This window comes from Octopus bimaculoides, chromosome 16 (genome assembly GCF_001194135.2).
Source record: "Octopus bimaculoides isolate UCB-OBI-ISO-001 chromosome 16, ASM119413v2, whole genome shotgun sequence".
Lineage (NCBI taxonomy): Eukaryota > Metazoa > Mollusca > Cephalopoda > Octopoda > Octopodidae > Octopus > Octopus bimaculoides.
The window spans coordinates 6,750,569-6,759,470 of record NC_068996.1 but is presented as its reverse complement, the minus strand read 5'-3'; the positions used below and the strand labels follow the sequence as shown (position 1 = coordinate 6,759,470).

General features: G+C 35.2%; 1 protein-coding gene and 1 long non-coding RNA gene across 2 annotated transcripts in view; one reads left to right on the top strand and one right to left on the bottom strand.

The window, feature by feature from the left end:
- Positions 1-8,120, bottom strand: part of LOC128249586 (uncharacterized) — an 18,936-nt gene extending 10,816 nt beyond the window's left edge. The window contains exon 1 of the long non-coding RNA XR_008265688.1: positions 8,080-8,120. This is a non-coding gene — a long non-coding RNA (uncharacterized LOC128249586). The remainder of the gene's footprint in view (positions 1-8,079) is intronic.
- Positions 8,121-8,413: 293 nt separating this feature from the next.
- LOC106873538 (phosphoinositide 3-kinase regulatory subunit 4) overlaps positions 8,414-8,902 on the top strand; it is a 91,932-nt gene continuing 91,443 nt past the window's right edge. Inside the window, exon 1 of the mRNA XM_052973508.1 lies at positions 8,414-8,878. The gene's annotated coding sequence lies outside the window, so the exon portion shown is untranslated. The remainder of the gene's footprint in view (positions 8,879-8,902) is intronic.

Below are 8,902 nucleotides of genomic sequence, written 5' to 3'. Positions count from 1 at the left end.
TTATCTACCTTCCTACTTATTAGGATTTTGGTTTTAGCTAGGTTGACTCTAAGGCCCTTCAATTCTAGACCTTGCTTCCACACCTGAAACTTCTCCTCTAGTTCTGATAGTGACTCCGCAATTAGGGCAAGGTCATCAGCATAGAGGAGCTCCCAGGGGCAACCTGTCTTGAACTCCTCTGTGATTGCCTGGAGGACTATGATAAATAAGAGGTGGCTGAGGACGGAACCTTGGTGGACCCCTACCTCTACCCGGAATTCATTGCTGTACTCATTTCCAACCCTCACCTTACTGGCAGCATCTCTGTACATGGCTCGCACAGCTCTCACTAACCATTCTTCTATCCCAAATCCTATGTATCAATTCTTTACATTAATTATATTATAAATTTTATCTCTTATGTGTCCTTTAAATGATATTAGATATATAAGATATTAGGGTCAGGCATCAAATTAAACTTTAAACGGTTTAAGAACTATTAAAAACTATTAAGAAATTTCAAAACATCCACAAAAAACTTCCAGGATAGCACTACTGTCAGACTTATTTGCCCAACTAGGTCTGATATTGGCCGGCTTAGTAAACTTATTCTTGACAATATTCTACCCTTTATAATTCCCAACTTAACTTTAAAATTATGGATTGATAATGATGAGGTACTTAAGTGGTTCAGATCTATCGATAACACTGGTAATTATTCTTTTATCCAATTTGACATAAATAGTTATTATTCAAGCATATCCCTAATACTTCTAAATAAGGCTCTTATTTTTGCTAAAAATTGCTCTCTTATTACTATGGATAAAATTGATATTATTCTGTTAGCTAGAAGAACTATTATTGAATTTGATGGCAAACTTTGGATGAGGGCTGACACTCCAGACAACTTCGATATAGCGACGGGGTCGAGCGACTTAGCTGAAATTACAAATCTAGTAGGTGCATACCTCTTGTATAGCCTAAATAAGGAAATCCCAGAGCTGCAGGGCAGTTTATATGGGGATGATGCCTTATTCATCATCCCTAGTAACAATAAATCAATCATTGAAAGAATGAGAAAGAAAATTAGAAAATTTTTTAAAAGCTTCAACTTAAGTATTACGTATGAATATGGTACTAAGCTAGTAAATTTTGGGGACACAATTCTAAACGTAGACTTTAAATTGTACTACCCCTATAGAAAAGAGGACAAGGTTACAAGGTATGTGAATAAATTATCTAATCCCCCCCCCCACACCTAATGTATTAAAATTAATAGTAAAAACATTTCTGAGAGAATTACTAAGTTATCTTCAAATATTGATATTTTTAATTCTCATTCATAGTACTACAATGTTGCTTTGTCTAAAGCAGGATATGGCCAGAAAATTTCTTTCTTCTGTCCTGGAAGGCCAACTCCTTTTGAAAGAGATATTAATAATGATGTTAGTAATAGTAAGTCTATTAGCTTAATTAGTGGTGATGAAATACTAAATGAAAAACCATCCTACATACTTGACATTCTAAATAAGAATAATAATAGAGTATATTTTGATAGGAGACTACATACTAATACCAGCAAAAAAACTAGGTTAGATAAAAGAAATGGTAATGCAAATGATATAGTTACTCTACAAAATAATAGGGATTCCACAAAAAGGTATGCAAAACTATAAATCATAATATTGTTCTAGAGAATAATGGTAATCAAAATGTATCCTGTACTCATTCATGCAATAAATTGAAAAATAAAAATCCTGTCTGGTTCAATATCCCATTCAACTGTGCAGTCTCCACTAAAATATACCAAAATTTATAGCTATTTTACAAAAATATTTTCCTTCTTCCCACAGATATAGTAGAATCTTTTCATGTAATACAGTCCGAATCTCATACTTGACCCTTACTAATATAGGTACAATCATAGCTAGGTTAAATAGAAAGAACATAGGATTAGCCAGACTCATTGAAAATAAAAATGGTGGTAATAGTTATAGAAATATCAATAATAATTTAATCACTGCCAAATCAGATTGGAGCCTGGTGTAGCCATCTGGTTTCACCAGTCCTCAGTCAAATCATCCAACCCATGCTAGCATGGAAAGCGGATGTTAAACAACGATTAGTAATAGCATTACCAATAATTATAGAAATGGAAGTGGAAATAACAATGGCAATAGGAATTATGAAGGTAACAGCAATATTCTTAGGTCCGTCAAACATAACTTAAACCAGCATAATGAATATAGTGGTATTGATGTTGGAAGTACAATTGAAATAGATAGTAGTAGCACCTCTAATGATAATGATGTGAATCATGGTTCTAGTTCATATATGGAAATAGAAAATATTAGTATGCCTGATGCTGCAGGAATGATTCTATCTGATAGCATGATGGAAATGGGATTAGATAGTAATAGAAGTGATCATAACAAGCCTGATAATAGAATTAATAATAGGAGAAATAATATCAATGTGAATAATGGTAACAGCAATGATTTAAATCTTAGTAATAATATTGGTGTTGTTGATAGTTCCACTAGTTGCAATTGTAGAAATAAGTTCTGTTGTCCATTATTAGGTCGATGTCTCACCAGAAATGTAGTACATAAATGCACAATAAGTACTATAACTGATAATTATATTTACTTGGGATGTACGATTAATTTGAAACAGCATATATATAACCACTTGTCATCTTTTAGACTTAAACATAAGGCTAATTTTACGTCGTTATCAAATAAAATTTGGGAATTAAAGGAAAGTGGTACCAGTTTTAGCCTTAATCCAAATTGCAGAGTATAGAATGGGAACACCCAGAATTGCCAGCAAAAAAAATTCATGACTCAACCCTCTGCAGGAAAACTGGTGCTGTTTTTTTTGGAATGCAGAAAAAGCCTAAACTGAAACATTACCTGGAAAAAAGGGTCTAAAGTCACCAGTGTAAGCTACAGTGAAATGCTGATCAACAAATTGAAACCAGCAATTCATACCAAATGCTAAGGTCTGTTGTCAAATCAGATGCTATGGTTGCACAACAATGCACACCCACATATTGCTGCCCACACTGTTGAAACCAATGAATAATTGAGTTTAAAGTTGCTGTGACATCATGCATACAGTTCAGATCTTGCCCCTTCCAACTATCACATTTTTTAATTGCTCAAACATCCATAATGAAGTTGTTGATTTGCTATAAACAAAGTGCAGGAAGCAGTGCAAAAATGGCTCCATGACCAGCTGAAAACCTTCTTCTTCAATGAAATAACATGACCAACAGCAAAAATGGATATTATCCAAATGTCTTATTCTTGGTCTACCCCTAGATTTCTTGCCAGTTGATTCAGCTTGAAGAATCTGCCTTGTGATTCTTTCCAGTGACATTCTAATCACAGATCCATTGCAATGGAGCTGTGATCTCTCAATTCAGAGAAGTGGCAGCTCAACCTAGAGAGACTCTCTGACCTCTAAGCTATGCACCCTGTCAAGCAACATTACTCCAAAGAGCCTTCAGAAGAACCTCACTTCAACTACTTGCGTTTGTGACCATACCCATTCAGTCATTACCCAGCATTTATAACCATAAGTGAGGATAGAGATGGAAACTGAATCGGAGATAGCAAGTTTGGCTTTTTTATCAATCTTTCCTCTTCAGAAGATTGATTACTGGAGTTGATGCATTACAGGATAACCACTATGGATCAAATTAGATTGGTGTAAAATTGAATCCTCACTTCATCAAAATTATAACAGGTCAACAAAACATTGGCAATGACTTTTTACTGATGTTATAGGATCAAACCAATCATTAAAATGAGCAAGTTTAAGCCTTTCATATCACTCGTTCCTGTTCTGCTTAACCCCTTTGTTATGATATTTCTGTTGATGTACGCTGTTTTTGTATCAATTAGTCTTCAAATTAATGAAGAATTTAGCAAAATAACTGGTGTATGGAACATAAATTAACACGAAATTTTGAATGAAGATTTTAATTTACATCACTTTAAAATAGGAAGTTTGTCATAGAACTGGCTAGAACTGGCTAGTGAGTTGGTATGAAAAGAGTTTTAAAAAAAAACAAAAAAACAGCTATTCACTCCTTGTCCTTGCTCTCTGCTCTTTCAATGTTTTAAGCTTTGTTCAAAATGATTTTGGCACTAAATTTGAAAGTACTGAATTTTGGGGATATTTATGTAGATGAAATATTTAGAAGACTGCAATGACTTGTTACTATCTTTCGCCAAACAAATAAAATTTAATGTTGTAATGAAATTATGTGGAAAGCTACTCAGTTGCATCATCTTCATGATGATGATCATCATTACTTAACATTTTTTTCCCATGCTGGCATGGGTTGGAAGGATTGACAGGATCAGGTGAGTTATAGAGCTGCACTAAGTTCCAGTGTCAGCTTTGGCATGGTTTCTATTTCTTTTTTAACAAAAAAAAAGTTGTGAAGGTACTCATTTTAAAACTATTTCCATATCATAACATTCTATTTCAACCTGCAACAGAAATGCTACCCCATCACTAATCCCTTCCTACTAGTATTAGTCTTTGGACTGCACCTATGTTAGAATATCATCATCAAGGATTTTTAGTTAATTGCATTGACAATACTTATGTCAGGTTAGTATTTATTTACTTTATTGATATCTATTTGCTGAAATGCCAAGTAATGAGACATAAAGACAAGCTTATTACATTATGTAGAGATTGCTAGTATTTGCTATCTGTTCAGGCATTTAGCTAAAATTTTGTTTATTTCAGAAATTCACCCATGTTTACAACTATCAGGTTTCACAGTTAATTTTGTGGAGCACTACCAGCTGTACTTCACAATTTTTGATTCAAATCATAAAAGAGGTTTGGTTTAAACACGGCTTTCTTTTTAATGTATAACCAATCACAATGCATTGCCATGGAGTACATAACATTACTTCTTTTTCTTCAGCCAGATGAAGGGATATATATATGGTTTCCATCTAAAGGAATTTTACATTGATTTAGTTTATAAATATTTATATCAGTTTAAATACATTTGGGGTATATTTGACATGTGCAAAGGCCATTTTCACTGGTGTTTGCCAATGTGAAGAATTCTTTCTTAAGGTAATCATCATCATCATCAACTTCATTTAACATCTGCTTTCCATGCTGGCATAGGTTGGACGGATTGACTGAGGACTGGTAAACTAGAAGGCTGCACCAGGCTCCAATCTAATCTGGCAAGGTTTCTACAGCTGGATGCCCTTCCTAATACCAACCACTCCAAGAGTGTAGTGGGTGCTTTTTACATGCCACTGGCACAACGGCCAGTTAAGCAGTAACTGGCATCGACCATGCTTCCTATATCCTACTTTTCTCTCGGAGTGCTGACATTCTGTCATGTATGCACATTGACATTTCACATCCAGTGGAGAATACTAGCTTCATTTCTTGCAAGTTTACACATGTCCTCAGCCCATGTTTCACTGCTGTCATACTGTCTCCCTTTCACTCTGAGCAAGAGGCCCTTTGTTACCAGCAGAGGTAGGAGCTCTCTGAACTTTTCCCGGGCTATTCTTATTCTAGCAGCTATATTCTCAGAGCATCCACCTCCAATACTGACTTGGTCACCTAGGTAACGGAAGCTATAAACCACTTCTAGATTTTCCTTCTGACATGTGACAGAAGCTGTTTTCTACACATTTTCAGTGTTTATTGCCCCTGTGCATTTGCCACAGATAAAAACTATCTTCCCAGTTAGCCTTCTTTTGATATTGCTGCACCTCTTATGTGTCCATAGCTTACACTAGGTACATCTTATGGATTTTCTACCTACGCCTTTTCTACAGATCAATCAGGGCCATCTACCTGAAGGAATTTATGATTTGTCTGCCTTCCTACTTACTAATACTTTGTTTTTTGTTAGATTGACTCTGAGGCCCTTCGATTCTATACCTTGCTTCCACACCTAAAACTTCTTCTCTAGTTCCTGATAGTGACTCAGCTATTAGAGCAAGGTCATCAGCATAGAGGAGTTCCTAGGGGCATCCTGTCTTGAATTCCTGTTATTGCCTGGAGGACAATGATGAATAAGAGGGGGCTGAGGGCTGATCCTTGGTGGACCCCTACGCAGAATTCTTCACTATACTCATTGCCAGCCCTCACCTTACTGAGAGCATCCCTGTACATGACTTGTACAACTCTTACTAACCACTCATCTATCCTTAGTTTCCACATTGACTACCAGATTTAAAACACTAAATCATTCCAAGATGCCCTTTTGCAGAACAGTGAATGCATTTCTACCTACTTGGCTATCATCAGCCTTGTATATCACAAGAGAGACAACTCCGTAATGACTCTGGAAGCCTCACTTCCTTATAGGAGATTAGTATCAAACATGAATTGATTTACATGCAACGTTGGCATCGCATAGTGGATAAAGGCATTGGATGATGCAATGTAGTAACCTAAAGGATCTGAGTTCAATCCCAGGCAAGACGCTAAGATGAATCACAAAACACCTGATGAAGGCTAGTCTGTACACAGCCGAAACATAGTAAAAGCTGACAAACAATGAGGACACCATCCACTAATATAAACGGTATACATAACAGGTCAAATATGTTTGGGACATATTTGACCTATACAAGAGCTGTATTTACAGCACTTTGCAGGAAGCTCCAAATAATGTTCTGTTTAAAGAAAATGGTAGTGTCTTCTCTCTTTACAATAAAACTAAGATATGGAGCCATGTTATAAGCCACACAGGAACATTTTTGTGCATGTAAAGGGGGGAACCATGGAATAAATATTAGAATAATTTACAATATTATAGTATTGGACATGTAAGTGTCTGATGGTATTAAAATGTAGTAATAAGCAAGTCGATAATGTTATTGTCGTCCTCCACGCCTGTGACTTACCGTGGTAGCAACTGGTGCAAACACATTTGTAAGTGTACTTGAATAAATTAACACGCTATGTTCAAGTATAATATACCCTTATATTACAAGGTGTACCACTAAAAGAAATGTCGGGAAAATATATTTCATACGCACAATAGACTGGTGTTAAAATAATAGTAATCTTTAATACATATGGAAAAAACAAAAAACGCAATTACGTTTGCAGCAAGCTATTTCTCGAGTATAATGCACATTCCTAACTTTAAAGTTTAAAAATCCGTGGTGAAGGGGACACCTGTTATATATGAATAACGTTTATCAAAACTCCAAAGTAGTTGAAAATTTAAAAACTATAAAAGACAGCATGTAATTTACACTAATTTTAACATTTACTACCGTTTTCTAACTATTTCATACAATTTACTTAACGCCCCTGTAAAAAACTCTACATAAACACAGAGGGGCACACACCACAAAGATAAGGTTTCCATCTACCAAATTCTATCACATGCCGAGGATGTGGTAGAAGATACATGCGCAATGAGATCGAACCCGAAACGACGAACTTCTTAACTACACATTTATGCCTGTCTATAAATGTATGACTCAGCCAGAATGTAATTGATTCAGTTTCAACACATGATCTCAGCACACTTCAGCCAGAAGCAAGTATATCTAAAATTAAGTCAGCTCGACCAAAATAATCTTATCAATTAAAACTTATAAACTTGGATGTGTGGAGAGACAGCTAATCCACAGTTTTCACATTGCTAATAAATAGAATTAAGTATAAAAGAAGTGATTTTAAACATTAGCCAGGAGTGGCATTCCTTCGATATAACTCGTTTAAAATGAGACATTGCTGGCATAATTCCGTTATATCTATATTCCACAATCCACGGAAATACCCGAAGTGTAATGTTTTGATTTTGTCGTGTTATATCGAAGGAATGCCCCATGAGTCAATTGTGAAAAGTATATATATATACTGGATTAGAATGCTCGGCTATTCGAGTGTGTAGCTTCATTCGTTGACATCATTATCAACTGCTACCATTAAAATACAATATAAGCATGGTAATTATTAAAATGTAAATATTATAACCGTTGCATGTGTTCATTTCGAAGGAATTATATATATATATATATAATTTTAAGGCACAAGAAAATTACTCTACCCAGACACAAAAGTATATATAATCACTTCAGCTAAATGTCCTATGCATTCTTATGCTCTTCCTGGCCAGCATGACGGTGTCGTGTATAAAATAGTCTCCTCTATAAAAATGATGCCGCACAAGAACAAACTAATTATGTTTAGGTTGTATTTTGAGAACTATTTTACCAACAAAATGAAACAACAGCTAATTGAAAACATGATTTAATTTAAAGAATTTCGCGTGTATATCTAAATACAACAAGCGAGAAAAAAAAAAGGAATGATAATAATTCTTTCTGTTATAGCCACACAGCCTGAAATTTAGGGAGGAAGGGGGGCCAGACGATTATATCGACCTCACTGCTCAACTGATACTTCAACGGATGAAAAACAAAGTCGACCTCGGCAGAATTTGAATTCAGAACAATGAGCCAGATGGAATGCAGCTTTGCATTTTGTCCGCCGCGCTAACGATTTTTGCTAGATCGACCAATAGATAATTAAAACCAAGGGAATTAATTTATATTAGACGACAACTCTTCTATTCATCCGGACAAACAACTACATTGCACCGTCTTCATTCAATCATTCTCCCAAGTCAATAAATCTGTTGTTTGTTAAAGCTATATCATCGTTCCATCTCACACTACAACATTGTCGAACAACAATAAATAATATTAAGACGTCACTGTCAAGTCCTTTTGGTGACGGTCGTTCTAGTATACTCATTTTTATAGTTTATTATTATCTCATACGCTGATTATTATGTAGTAAATTAATTTTTGAAGCTTTCTTGTGATACGCCCATGTTTCTTGACCTTTGTACAGAGCCCCAAAATTTTCAGTAAGTACCACTCGTTTTACATTA